This window comes from Vidua macroura, chromosome 10 (genome assembly GCF_024509145.1).
Source record: "Vidua macroura isolate BioBank_ID:100142 chromosome 10, ASM2450914v1, whole genome shotgun sequence".
NCBI lineage: Eukaryota > Metazoa > Chordata > Aves > Passeriformes > Viduidae > Vidua > Vidua macroura.
Genome location: NC_071580.1, coordinates 23,912,748 through 23,927,480, shown reverse-complemented (window position 1 = coordinate 23,927,480; position 14,733 = coordinate 23,912,748). Strand labels below are relative to the sequence as shown.

Below are 14,733 nucleotides of genomic sequence, written 5' to 3'. Positions count from 1 at the left end.
GGCCCGCCGCTCTCGCGACAGCGCCGCCAGGGCGCCCCTTAGTCTCGCGAGAGCGAGGCGCTCCCGTGGGATGCCGGGACGTGTAGTCGGCGCCGCCGGGCCGCGCGGCGCGGGGCAGGGTGGGAGTTGTAGTCGGCGCGCGCTGCCTCAGGCGCGGAGGCGGCTCGGGGCCGCGGGGTCGCAGCGCGGGACGGGACCCCCGGGACCGTGCAACCCGGCTGGGCCCTCACACCGCACCCCGAGCGGAACCCCGTGCGTCTGAGCGTTTGCCAGCACCTTCTGAACCCTGTCAGCCTTGGTGCTGTGCCCACCGCCCTGCGGAGCCTGTTCAGTGTCCAACCTCCTGAGAATGACTTTTTCCCGATCTCCAGCCTCAGCCTCTCCTGACCCAGCTCTCTGCCGTTCCCTCAGGTCCTGTCGCTGTCAGCACAGAGCAGAGATCGCTACTGGCCCCTCACTTCCCCTCATGAGGATGCTGGAGATTGCTGTGAGCTCTCCCCGAGTCTCCTGCAGGCTGAACAGACCAAGTGTCCTAAAGCACTCCCACGGCATCCCGCCTTCACCATGCTCGCGGCCTCCTTTGGACACTCCCGGATAGCTGAATGAGTTTTTCTATACTGCGATGCCCCAAACTGTGTCCCCTCAGTGCCCCCTAGAGAGTCCCGTGTGTGGCCCTGGAGCCCTCAGTGAGGAGATGTGGTGACGATCTGCAGGAGAGCCCGGCTGTGCCCGGTCCTGTCCCCTCAGTGCAGTCTCGGTGTGCACCACGGTGACACTGCTGAGGGGACAGGAGCCTGGTGACAGCGCTCTGGGGCGACCTGCCCGGGAGCCCAGCATGCCCATCTCTCCCAAAGGCAAACACGCGAGCCTGGACAGTGCTGCAGACCCCGAGACAGGCAATGGGACACTTTTCTCAATCATTTTGCCAGCTAAAATTGCTGCAATTCCAAACAGCATCTAACAGAAACATGGGGAATGTGAGGTTTGGGAAGCATCAGAGCACAAGGAACCACTCTTGAGGGAATTTCTCCTACCCCACTCCCAGACTGAAGTTCCATCTCTAAAAATTGCATCCCCCATATTTTGTTGTATAAAGGAGAGGAATAACAGAGGATCTTTATATTCATTGGGATCCAGTTAAAGAAAATTCTCCTTTCGATACAAGTGTTCAGCTGGGGATTAGGAGCCCTGTGTCCTCTATCCCACAACACTGCAAGAAGGATTACACTGGCCTGGAGTGTTTACAGTCTGAAGGACAAGCAAACAAAAGCGAGAGAGACAGAACAGTTACTGCAATTCTTGTGATTTTCACTCCTAGAGAGAAAAGACAGATAATTAAATCTTTAAAAAACCCCACAAATCTGATGAAAAGTGAGAAGAGAAATGCCTGAAGCAAGAAAAGGGGCACAATATTGTCAACTGCTATGGACGAGTTGAGACTTTCAGCTTTCTTTAAGTCTTGCTTTCTGCTTTGAATTCATTACAGTGATGATTCTACAATGTAATGAATAACACTTAAAATGTTTGAGTACAGTATCTGAGGATGCAGAATCCAGGTAACCCTGCCTAAAAGGAATACTTTCAGTAAAATGTATGAATTTTGAGTGTAGTTCAGGATTTTTAGATGGCTGAGGCGGAACACTGAAAGAGGAGATGTAGAGGAAAGTGACCATAATAGAGAATGTAGGTGGTGGGGAATATACAGCACACACTGTTTTTCCTTGAAAAACTCAATGAAGTCCTGTCCAGAGAGAGGTGAGACCATTAGAGGGCAATTAGAGATGGTCAGCAAGGTAAGGGAAAGATGGAGTAGAGCTTGTTAGTCAAGAAAATAACAGCAGAGAAAGGAAGAAATTATTTTGCTGTTAGCTTCTCCTGGGAAGTTGTAGTAATAGAAAAGCTAAGGGGGAGAGAAAAAGCACAGGGTATAAGCCAAGACTGACCTTACAGGAGGAAAGAAGAAATGAAAAAAAGCAATTAAATTTGAAATAAGAAATATCCCTCACAAGTTGTTAGAGGCAAGTTTACCAGTATGAGTTCTGAGTCCAAACCATGATCCAGTGTGGAAATTAAATGGGTATACAGAGGGAATATGATATGTATTGGTTTGCCTTTCCTGGGGTTTCCTGTGTATCCTGTACTGACCACTGTTTCACTGGGGCCTGCATCCAAAACACCGGAACCGTGGCGTGTCTCTGAGAAGCCCAGGGATTACATGAGAACACAATCTGCTTCAGGTTCTTTGTGTAACTCAACAGCTATTCCTGTGCTTGTTTACTGAAAGGTATTTTTCAGGTAAAAAACCTCAAATGCAGTGTTTTATTGCAGAGCAGTGAAAGAGAGGTAACTCTGTTTCTTGTGGGCATTGCACTGAAGTTCCTCAGTGCCCCTTTCTCACCTCTGCCTGCCTGGCTCTGCAGCAGCACCTGCTGCAGCTCACCTGGAGCAGCACACCTGGGCTGGGCATTTGGCTCTTTCCTCCCAGGCCTGGGAGAAACCTGACATTTTCTTTACTCCAGAGGAAGGGTGCAAACCTGAGTTTGCCTGTCTCCTCTAGCTACCAGATATCTTATGGACCACAGACAGGGAAAGGGGATTGGAGAGGATGAGGCAGGGAAATGATGAGATGGCTGCAGATGAGAAGAGTGCAGCCACAGGCCTGGCTTCCTTCAAAACCCAGAATAAAGCTGTACAGAACATTTTCAGTGCAGTGGGAATGGCCATTCCACAACTGCCTTCTTGTTAGGAGCACAGGCAGCATTTCTGTAAGGGTGGATATAGGTGTGTCTACAAGTGTATAATAGAGGAACTGCTAACAGGGTGTTGCAGGACACATTTCCTGTAGGTGCAAAGCTACTTTAAAATCCCTTGAAAGTTCTCAGTGCAAAGCACTAAAAAAGACTTTTTTTATTACCCAAATATTTGTCTCTCAGGAGAGCCAATCCACTCAACCTTACTTTTCTGAGATTTCAGCTTAGATTCTTTTGGCTATAAAATTATTGGCAGATTTATTTTGAATTTGTTTGGCAATTTGATTTTTTGGGAGTAGGATATAGCATTTTAAGGTTTAAAAAAAAATACAGTATTATTATGTCAGAGAAAAAGAAGAAAGCAGTTTGGGATACCAGTCACAAGCACCAATTGTTTATCCTTAGTGTACCAAATGAATTCTAACTGCTGTTTTAACAATGAAGTACCAGTCCACTTTTTTTTTTCTCTCAAGTAAGACTAGAGGTCTGCAAACAAGAGTCTTATCTTTGTGGCACCTCACAAATGTGTGAAAATTCCTATTCAGCTCTGGAGTGCTGTCAGGTAGAACAATACCTAAAAATAAATAATAAATGTAATCTATTATTGATATAATAATAGCTGTAATAAATAGAATGTAATGTACATGTATTACATGTAATATTTATATGCAATAAATATAACGTGTACTGTTGCTTGCTGCAGTAGGCAGCTCAGTCCTGGGGTCCAGGGTTTCTTTGCCCTGACTGATGTACCCAGGACACAAATTCTTTCTCCAGGCTTCAGGCACTGCTGGTTTTCCTCACAGGGTTCTGTGGCACCTCCTGGGATCTCTGCATTTCACCTGGGGCTCAGCTCCCCAGGGCCTCGGGGCTTGGCTCACTGAGCTGCTGGTGGTGGTTTACCAATTCCCTAAGTGAGATACCCTGTAACCTGAAGTGCTGTGTTGTTCTCCTAAGGTCCTTGCTTTTAGGAGAAACAGAGGCACTCACCTCTTCAGGTCAGCTCTACAGTATTGTGAAGTGTTTATTTCATGTGGAGTTAATGTGCTGTGCTGCTGATTGCCAGGAGTTAATACTTGCAGTGCAGTGAACTGAAGCAAAACTCGTTGCAGCCTTAACTTGGCAGCCAGTGAAGATTGATGGAACATGGTGGGTTTAAAGGAAAGGTGTTATTAACGTGTAGGTGGCAGAGCTGTGAGACAAACCCTGCTGTAAATCTGAATTAAAGCCTCCCTTGTTAGGACAGCATTTCACTCTGTGGTGGCTCAGGGGCAGCAGTGGTGTGGAATGCACTTTGTCTCCTTTAGTCTGAGCTGTCTCTAAACTCTCTTGGAAACATCCCAGCCTTGGATACAATCCTGGCTCACACACCAAACATTAACCTGACTAGAATAATGAGGAATTTAAATGCCAGTAAATAAATAAAAACTGCCAAAAGGCTAGAGTTCAGATTAGAAAAAATCCCCTCCAGAACCTGCAACCTGCCTGTAGCAGCCTGATGGAGCATAAAATGATTGTTTCCAAAAATGGTTGTTCCTTCAAATGCAATCATGTATGTGGTATATGCAGAGGAATGAGCTACTGGACTCAGTAAAGGAGAGATTTGAAGTTTTGTATTTTGTGTCATCTAAAATAATATTGCCTGACACTTTCATTACAGACCTACCTTTTCAACTCACAATTCTGCCAAACCTAAGCCACATGGGTTTGGATTTTTGTGCTGGGTGTCTTCATCTCAACAAGATAACCTATTTGAGACTGTTTTCAAATTTCAGTAGAAAGGTTTACTATTTTTAAGGGGTTTTAAGTGAGCACAAATACCACCTTCTTTAAAATCAGCAACAAGACAATCAGCATACTTTCAGCAGCATCTGATATGGATTTAATTTAAAGAGAAAATCTAAAGTATTAATTGTAGTAGCAATGTAGTATGTGATACCCACATGGTAATAACAAGGAGAGATGTCTTTAAACAGACAGCTCTGAGAAAAAAAAGGTTGTCAGTGAGAGAGACCAAAGTGTTGTACATAATATAAAGACTCCAGTTCTTGACCTCTTGTGCTACAGCTTCTTTGGGCCCATTTGATTCATTAGATAAGTGCTATCTTTATATCATTCATGTAATCACTTAGCAAGAACCATCCTGATTGACCTGTTAGTGCTCCTGATTTATTAACACTTGCTTCTTGTTTTATTTCCTGGAGGCCACAGTTCCAATTCTGGCATGATTCCATTTCCATTAAGACTGGTGGCAATAGGGCAGGCCTTAACCCACAGAAGTGCTTCAGAAGGCAGCAGTTTATATCCTCCCAGGTATTCCAAGTTTGGAGCTTGTAATTTCTTTCTTTATCAGATTTACAATGCCTTCCACTCTAGTAAAATGTTGGTGCTAATGTTCTTTTACTGAGTTTTGAGGCTTCAGATAATCTTATTCCATTTTCTCTGCTCATCTTCAAACCTGCCAAACTGTTCGTAAGATCTGATTCAGTGAGCAGTTTAGTTTGCCCTGAATATAGTCTTGAGATAACATGAACTAGAAATCCTAAAATGATTTCTTCTTGTCTGAGGAGTATCAGTCCAGTAGCTACTTAAAAATTTTTGTAATGACATTGATTTCAGGACAGAGAGATTCTGTGATCTCCATTTTTATTTGCTATTATATATTTTTAACTTATTGCTGTTGACTACAGAGCTGGAGCATTTTTGGGTAATGATGCAGCATCAGATTTTCCATAAGCTTGCAAAAATTGTTTATTGAATAGCATGGGTTGCCAGCACCTTGGTAAACTGAAACACTGTGTTTGTTTTCTATTAAAGTTAGACAAAATGGAGATAGAGTTTTTTTTTATCCAGATACAAAGTGGTAATAAAAGGAAATTTAAAAGCAGCACTACGGACACTGAGTCAACGTGAAAGGTTTGTGGCCGGACTTTGATAATTGACTGTAGCTTGTGAAGGAAGGAAGTAGGTTGTTTTCTCTTGATCTGACAGTTTTGCGTTTTCCAAATGCAGAGGTGAGGCTTCAGCTCCTACTGCAACGTCTATACAATGTCCAGAACAATCCAGAATCCGAGGATCTCAACATCCTATCCAACAGCCTACACAGTGCCTGTCTCCAAGGAACAGCAATGATGGTAAAACTGCTTTTGTGGCAGTGCAGTGATATCAGACACTACCTTCCCCTTGTGCATTTCGTCAGCAAAGGAAAGGGGATTGGGTTGAAAGGACAGATGTCACTGTTGTCACTAAGATCCCAAGGCACAAAGTCTTTTGTCTTTATCATTTGATAGCAGTCGTTTCCCCATGGGCTCCAATGCAGCTCAGCCTCGTGGTGCGCTAGACACAGAAAACCAAACCCTGCTGCTGTCTTGGTAATTTACACAGGGTGTCAGAATGACCTTCTAGAAACCACAAATGTGACCACAATCCAACACTATTCTCTCGAGATATGCCTGTCAAATGGAAGGTGGCTTTGTCAACAGGTTTGGAACTTTTTTTAAAATCTATTATTATTTTAAAATTTGTTTACAGCAGTGTAATATGTAGGTGTTTTTCTAGGAAAGGTCAAAGCCCTCTGTATTTTTGATTGGAGCTGCATCGTTACATGGTTTATGAGTTTGCTTTGTGTTCAGAAAACCAGCAGCACACAGGATTCTGTGGCATTTCTGCAGCACTGAATGTGTGTCTTTGTATCGGAAGATTTTTCTTCACAATAACCCAGTAACAAGTTGTTTATGTAGGAGAGCAGGCTGTGATGAAAGCTATATTAAATTTTATCCATGCTCTTTTACAATAATCACACATAAATAGCATACTTCCAGAGGCAAATGTAACAAATGTAATGTTTCCCATTTCTAGTAGAACCTGAATCATTATTTTTTTCAGAGATATAGTCATATATAAAAAAATTCAACAATATTAGTGTGTGGTGTGTACCTTCTTTGTGTAGTCTGAAGACTGCAAGTTATCTCAACAATCTTTGCCCATTGTTTGAATTTCTAAACTCAGACTGTAGCAATGAATTATTTTAGCTTTGAATATCTCTTTTTCAATCCTTGCTCAGTATATTACATAAATGGAACCTGATATAGGATTTGCAGCATTCAGATCTTCTGGACAAATTCATTCCCAGAGATGAAGTATAAAATCTTTTGATGAGTACAGAATCTCAGTTTAGACTAAAAAAGTTTAGGCTTTTAATGCAAGAGGCTTCTGCTTCAACTCTTATGCTGCTGGTCTTGCCATTCTGTAATACACTCAGCTTCCCCCTCCCTCCAAGCAGTGATAATAACCATCACCCACACATACTTTTATATCCTTTAGCAATTCTTCCATCGAAATTGGAGATGGATTATTTCTTATATGGCTTCCCAAATTAAAACTGAGGAGTTTTAACAACATGTAGCCAGTATGTTTTTGGAATTTCATCCCCCCAAAGTAAAAGCACTTGGAAATTTCTGATGGGTTATGAGTACAAAAATTATCTTAACAGTTCTGTTCTTAAAAAGAAATGACAAGGATGTTATTCAATTTTCCACAGAGGTATGACAATAGTGACTATTTTTGTTTTGAGGGAAGAGGGCAGTGTGAGTACAAGATTCACCACTCGATGGCGCCTTGATTCTGTTCATCTCCATTTCTTTTTCCTCTCTGATGTCTTGACACAAAATCCCAAAACTGGCTTTGTAGTAAATCTGTCTGGGAAAGAATATTTATCACATATTTCCAAACGATAGTTTTTAATGTCTTCTGCAGAAGTAAATAAAATTATTTAAATTTTCACTGATGCCTTTTAACTCCAGTCTTTCAATGAAAAAAGGTGAATTCCCTCAATTTCGGTTCAGCAGTTCTTCAGTGTAAATATATGTGGGCAGACAATGGCATGGGAACGTTTCCTGGCATCAAACTGACCAACAAGGCTTTTTTCCTTTGTGATACCTTTTGCTGTGTCCGGGGGCTGCACTATACCCATTACAAAACCCCCAAATAGAACAGATTTTAGGATTTTGCTCTGTTCTCTGCAAACTTGTATGTTTTGCTGACAAAATCAAGTCTTATTGTATGGGTGTGTAACTGGAAGAGGTGCTATCCACTGTTAGAAACTTTTTAAAATTAGTTACAAAATTACTTGAATGAAAACGCTGTCTGATTTTAGACGTGAACTATTCCATGAGAACTGATTCATATTGTTACATTCCATTGTATTAGAAATTAGTGCTGGAGTTGTTTGGAAGCTCCTCTGAAATGGGATTCAGAAGATTGACTCTGGCTGCAAACAGAAGCTGGAAATGTTATAAAATAACACTGGAGACAATGTCATTTTGTCAGCAGGATCTTTTGTGATTGTGTGTTGGCTGAGAGAATTCTGCTGTTTGGGAAAGTAGATTTGATTTCCACAAGACAAAAACTGGGCTTTGTTGGCTGTCATCATGTTTGTGTTTATAGATTTGTGACAAAAACAGTTTTTTGGCAATAAGTCTTTGCAGTGTAGACAAGACTTTGAGGAAATTTTTCTATGCTGAATGCAATAGTATAGAAAAAAAGTGCTTATTGCACTACTCATATAAGTGCTCTTAAAAAACCAAATATTACTGAATTAATGCATTTATCTCCAGAGTAGACGCTGCAAATTCTTTTGTGGCTCCACGTAACTTCTGAAAGTTACAACTTCATACTTTACAGGGAACTACAGAAACCAAGATTTATTTCTTTTTCTCTCTAAATACTGCCAGATAAGAAGACCTGACATGGAACCGGATATAGAAGTTCTCACATGAAATCTTCTCCTACCAAAAGATGCAGATGCTCTTTTTTTTTTTTTTTTTTTTTTGGCTATATAATCATTATAATGCGGGGGGGGAATGGTGATAAAAGCACCTTTATGCTCCTCAGTCAGTGGAGATTAATTACTGCTGAGGCAGCTGGCAGGGAAGGATATGATAGTAATGGTTTAATGGTTTCATTACCAAAACCATCAGGGAAGAAGGATAAATTAGAAGCTTTTAATAAAGTGAGACCAATTGATAGAAATATTTTCATATTTTTGTCCTTAAGTCCAAGTGGAATCCAGAAAAATAAACAAAACATGTCCCTCAAATGCCCTAGCATTGACCTACTATTTGAGGAAATTACTTATTTAAGGGGAAACTGGCTGCTGGGTGTGAGGCTGTGAACACACTTGGCTGCAGAATTCTATCCAGAGTGGATGGACTGAGAACTCTTGGTTGTTCTATTGCTGGCCATCAAGGCAGAAGACTGCAAATATTTGGAATAAATTGCAAGCCCAGATTATTAGAAGAATGGTTGCACTGTTGTGATACTCATTTATTCTATGAAAGAATTTTGTGTCAATCCCTTTAAGAAACAAATTCACAATGTGAGGTGAGCTATTTGAGCCTTATTTAACCCATTCCAAGGTGCCAAAATATGTTCAGTTTTTCACTGGAAGATTCCAAATATGTTCTGGGTCTCTTTTTATTTAAATTCTTTGCAGTAGGACAGGTACTGAGTTCTGTCACATACTTTATAAATAGAGCCTGAGATCTGAGAAGCTGTTATAGTGTTTTCATGCACAGCCTTGCTTATATTTGTTTATATTGAGGGTAAGCAAAACAGTTGGGTTTTTTTGTTTGTTTGTTTTTTGTTGTTTTTTTTTTTTTTTGTGACTTTGTGAAGGATTGACTTCCTTATTTGAAACAGATGACAAAAACTGTATTAACAGCATCTAGAAATTTATCCTTATGAAGAATCCAGTTATAAAAACCTGGAACTGCCACTGTCCCTTAGCCCCAGCCTCTGTCCCTTTGCTCTGCTGCAGAACCCTGTGCAATCAGCGTGGCCGTAGAAAACCTGGGGCTGCTTCTTGTTTTGGATGACACAAATCCCCTAAACCAGAAATCCTTCCCTTCTGATCATCCAAGGCCTTGCTGTTGAAAACAGTTATTTTTGTTTAGCAGCTCTGGTTGTGCTAGCATTTTAACTAAGTGCTCGTGTTTGCTGTGTATTCAGTTTGTGCCATCAAGGAAAGCAATTTGCTGTAATGCTACTCAAAGCACCCATTAGTAGCAAACGGCAATCTGTGTTTTCAGAGAATCAAGGCTGTTATTTCACAAAGGGAGCAATTCAACTCTGCCTTAATCCTCTAACCAGTAAAGCTCATCCTCCAGGTGATTTTCCTGACTATTTGACTGCTTTTGGCTTCCCAAAAGTGTTTAGAAAATGAAAGTCTAATTTAAATTAAGTTATACGTGATTATTAAAAGAATACAATATAATATGTGTGTATATAAATAAATGTAAATTCTCACTTTTTTTTAAATGACAGGGAAAAAAAAGCCATATGTCACATGCCTTTATTTTTAGCTGCTTCTTTTCAATATCTAAGCAAAAAGAAAAATGTTTAACTTAAAACCCTGTCTCTAAACATTCAGGAACTTCACTGCATTCATTTATTGTATCAACAACAGTGAATACAAATACACATTTTTCTGACCCTGGTACTTTGAACACATTCAATTCTGCAGCTTCAGAGTCTACAGTCTGTTTTCAGTAGAGGCCTGATCAGGATCTGATCTGGCTGAACTTAATAAATTACTCCCTGCAAGTGCTCTGACTTAAGTAGAACTACTTGCAAAACAAGCTCCAATATCTAGTTTGACACCCTTATAATTATTTCAAAAGCTTAAAATTAACTAAAACCATATCAAGAAAAGATAAAATGATATATTTTGACAACCTACTGTTGTCTTACTTGTTACACCAACAGACTTTTATTATGACTGTAGCTCACTTTTGTGCCGAAGCTCATTAACCTTTCTCTGCTCAAGCTGGAAAGCACGACCATGGAGTGGGGGTGTGTTCAGACAATGTGTAGAAAAGGCACACTGAACTCTTCAGATGGCCTTTAGGACTGCTGCCCTGTTGGAAGACACTGCTTTAGTCTGATCATCAGGAAATTTAAGGAAACTTTGGCTTTATGGCACCTCCAAGAGAAAACATATGCTTTTGTTATTAAAGTTCTTTTCCCATACACATGTGTAGGGAAAAATGAGCAAATTTTGAAAAGACAAGTCAGTTCCTAGAGAGACAGCCAAAAAAAGACAAATCGTATCATTTAGTAAGTAGAAAAAATATTAAATATTGTAAAGTAGACAATGAAACAAGTACTACTGTTTCTGAAACCAAGCTTTGGTTTCTAGGGGATTTTATCTCATGGTTGAGTTCATTGGCATCCAGCTGAAGGTTTTCCATCGTTACAGGCATTATCCTAAATGATTTTCTGGGACTTGATGAACATGAGATCACCCTGTAGCCTTTCTTTTACTGGAGGTGTTCTATCATACTATTAATTTTCACATAATATTGTAGAAATATTACATTTAGAGACTTTATACTTTACAGTCAGGTTTGCTTGACCAGTCTACCCTGGGCAACTGGTTCAAAAGATGTGGGGGTGTAGGCAAACAAATACCATGGGCACCTATGAACCTTTCTATCCCTGGATGTAAATACATGTGTGTGTAAAGATGCATAAATATATATATATATATATCTATGGATATGGTACATGTGTATACCCAAAAGTGAATGAAATAGAGGTGGCAGGGGAAGACAATTAAGAAATTACAGGAAAACAATTAACTTTGGGTGCAGTGACAGGCAGCAAGGGCGCTACACATTAAAAAGCAGTTCAAAGTATGCTTGTTGCAGCTTTCACAGGGAGCCATCCCATTTAACTTCCATGCCATGATTTAATTCTGAAGTCATAATAAGTTTACAGGAAAAGCCTTTGTGAAGGGTTTATCAGACATTCAGGAAAACTTTCTTTGAAAGACTGCAACCTAAACCAAACCCAGCAGAAATCCCAAGTGCAGTAGCATGAAAACAGGTAAAGAAAACTTCCAATGTTCCTGTTTCTGGGTCTTACCATACATTAGTAGCTTTTCTCTTACTGCAGGGCTCTATTTGAACTTTTTCCCCCATAAAAGCAGTCAGAATTGTAATATTTATGGGACTTTCTTGCCAGTCTTTTTGCCAACTATTGCTGCAGGTACACAGATAGGTTTGCTGACAGAAGAAAGTGGATTCTATGGTGGGACCACAGAGACTCTTCAGGCTCATCTGCCGGTCTCTTCCAGCCCTGCAGCTCTTTGGAGAGCAGAGGCACTGTCTGATGGCCACCTGCAGTTTCCATGCTGCAGTTCCAGGCTGCTCCTTCTTGTCCTGTCCATCTTTTCCTCTCCTGAAGCATGGAGGAGAGTGTGCCCCTATTCCTTCCATGTTTATATTCCTTCTCCAAGTGAAGCCATGTTTGCTCTCACATAAAAGAAAGCTCCTCATCTTTCCACGGATTCCTCCACCTTGAAGAACTCTGGAATATCTCCTGCCATCTATTGCATTCCCATTTCTATTTAATGGTGACTGAAGCACTGCAGTGTGAGATATAATTAAAGCAAATGTGCTATTTAGAGAATAACTGAAAAAAAATTTTTTGCAGCTATTGAAAATCTTGTCTCATTAGTATTATTTTAAATCTCATTTTCACAAAATGATTTCTTCTAACCCTCACAATCTGCATAAGAAAGAAGTAATCAGCGAGCTGAAATTAAAGTATCTGCAACCTCTGCCCTTTAAATCAGTCACAAATTAAAGAAAATAATGTCTTCTAGTGGGAAAAAAAACTTGCTAAAGAAATCCTTTCTATCAATCTCTCCCCACTAAAGAAAATTATATACCCTTGCTTAAAAGAATACAAATCTTACTAAGCAACATTTTTTTTGTTTAATTATGTCTCCATCAGATCTTGAAGTAAATGCTGATTTAAAAACCTCAGACTTCTTGCCAGATGGCAGTGGAGTATCTTTCACAAGCAGCAGAGCATCCAGGATATCCATGGCAAATTGGGAAGGCATTCTGTGCATGTGTGTGACCCTCCAGAGCTGCAGAGGAAGACAGCACTGTAGGGCTTTGCCCCAGAACACAACTGGTAGCAGCTTTAACAGCATTATTCTACAGCCTCTGCCTGCAGTGTTGCTCTCTTCTTTTAGCAGTTGGTAATAAAACGCTTAACTTTTTGGAAGAAAAATTGGCTCAATGCAGAGGTTTTTAGAAATTCCGCCATAAACATTTGTTCCAAGCAGCTTTGTCATTGTCATTTGAAAAGCCTAGTGACAGGTAATGGTACTGATTCTTTCCCCAGTACTGCACTCACGAGGAAGTGGTTTTGAGTTGTTCAGGCTTTTCTATTCTGGATTTATTGGGTTTGCATGGCCAAGCTTTGGCAGGGTGGGAGCTCCAGGGGTGGCTTCTGTGAGCAGGTGCTGGAAGCTTCCTCTGTGTCCAGCAGAGCCAATGCTGGCAGCTCCAGAGAAGGACGTGCTGCTGGCCAGGGCTGGTCAGTTAGAAGTGATGGTAACACCTCTGAGAGAACAGATTTGAGAAGGGAGAAAAGGTAACTGCACAGCTGTGGCCAGAGAAGAGTGGGGTGAGATCGTGTGAGAGGAGCAGCTCAGCAAGGGCAGGGAGGAAGAGGGGGCAGGAGAGCTCCAGGCACCAGAGCTGGGGCTCCTCTGCAGCCCGAGGTACAGCCCAAGGGGAGGCAGCTGTGCCCCTGCAGCCCATGGAGGGCATGGGAGAGGCAGAGATCCATCCACAGCCTGTGGGGATCCACCTGCAGCTCATGGAGATCCACCCACAGCCCATGGAGATCCACCTGCAGCCCATGGGGATCCACCTGCAGCTCATAGGGATCCACCTGCAGCCCATGGAGGGCATGGGGGAGGCAGAGATCCACCCCCTGCCCATGGGGATCCACCTGCAGCTCATGGAGATCCACCCACAGCCCGTGGGGATCCACAGGGATGCAGAGATCCACCCACAGCCTGTGTAGGAGCCCACGCTGGAGCAGGGGAATCCTGGAGGGGGCTGTGACCCCATGGGAGGCCTCTGTGAGAGGGGCCCTGCTCCCAGGCTGGAGCAGCCTGTCCTTGGAGGACTGACCCGTGGAAGAGTGACCCACACTGCAGCAGTTTTGGTAGAACTGTCTCCTGTGGGAGGGATTAACACTGGGGAAGTTCCTGGAGAACTGTCTCCTGTGGGATGGTCTCACATTGGAGAAGTTCCTGGAGAACTGTCTGCTGTGGGATGGTCTCACGTTGGAGAAGTTCCTGGAGAACTGTCTCCTGTGGGAGGGACCCCACGTGCAGCAGGGGAAGGACTCCTCTCCCTGAGCAGCAGGAGAAGCCACAGGTGAGGAACTGACCATAACCCCATTCCCTGTCTCCTTGCACCACTGGGGGCAGGAGGTAGAGCTGGGGAGGAGGGAGGGCTGGGAGAAAGGTGTTTTCAAGGTTTAATTTTGCTTCTCATTGTCCTGCTCTGTTTTGTTAGTGATAAAGTCAATGAATATCTCTAATTAGAGCCTGTTTTGCCCATGATGGTATCTGGTGAGGGATCTCTCTCCCTGTCCTTATCTCAGCCCATGAACCCTTTGGGGTTTTTTGTCTCCTCTGTGCAGCTGCAGAGGGGAGTGAGAGAGAGCCTCTGGTGGGTTCCAAGAATCCACCCAGGGTCAGCCCACTGCACTGGATCAGAAGGCTGCTGATAAATTCCCTTCCTGGGGCTGTATTTGAGCAATATTCTCTGTGAGGAAAAGAATCCATGCAAATGGTAATCGTTCAAAACAGCTGAGACAGCAGTGTGTGCCAGAGGGCTGAAAAAATGTGAATGAACATTCTTTGATTTACCAGCAAGGTCTGTTCCTCCAGCACAAGTATTTAATCTGCTGACAAGGAGATAAGGGACTTTGACCAGCTTAGAGACCAGCCTAACATCACAAATATGATACAAACAAGGATAACTTTGGAAGGAATGACAATGCAACAGAATTAGTATCTCCTCTGTCTCCAGCACTGTGTGTGCAGTTGTAAAGGACGCTGCAAGTTCTTGTGTATCAGTCTGTGCAAAAATAAAGTGTTGTTTTGGAG

At 42.2% G+C, this 14,733-nt stretch overlaps 1 long non-coding RNA gene across 1 annotated transcript; it reads left to right on the top strand.

Annotated features, from left to right (window-relative positions):
* The first annotated feature begins 158 nt into the window (after positions 1–158).
* On the top strand, positions 159–7,532 carry LOC128812471 (uncharacterized). The gene is made up of 3 exons (XR_008438725.1): positions 159–1,556; positions 4,955–5,063; positions 5,763–7,532. It is a non-coding gene; the product is annotated as an uncharacterized LOC128812471 (long non-coding RNA).
* The last annotated feature ends 7,201 nt before the right edge of the window (positions 7,533–14,733 follow it).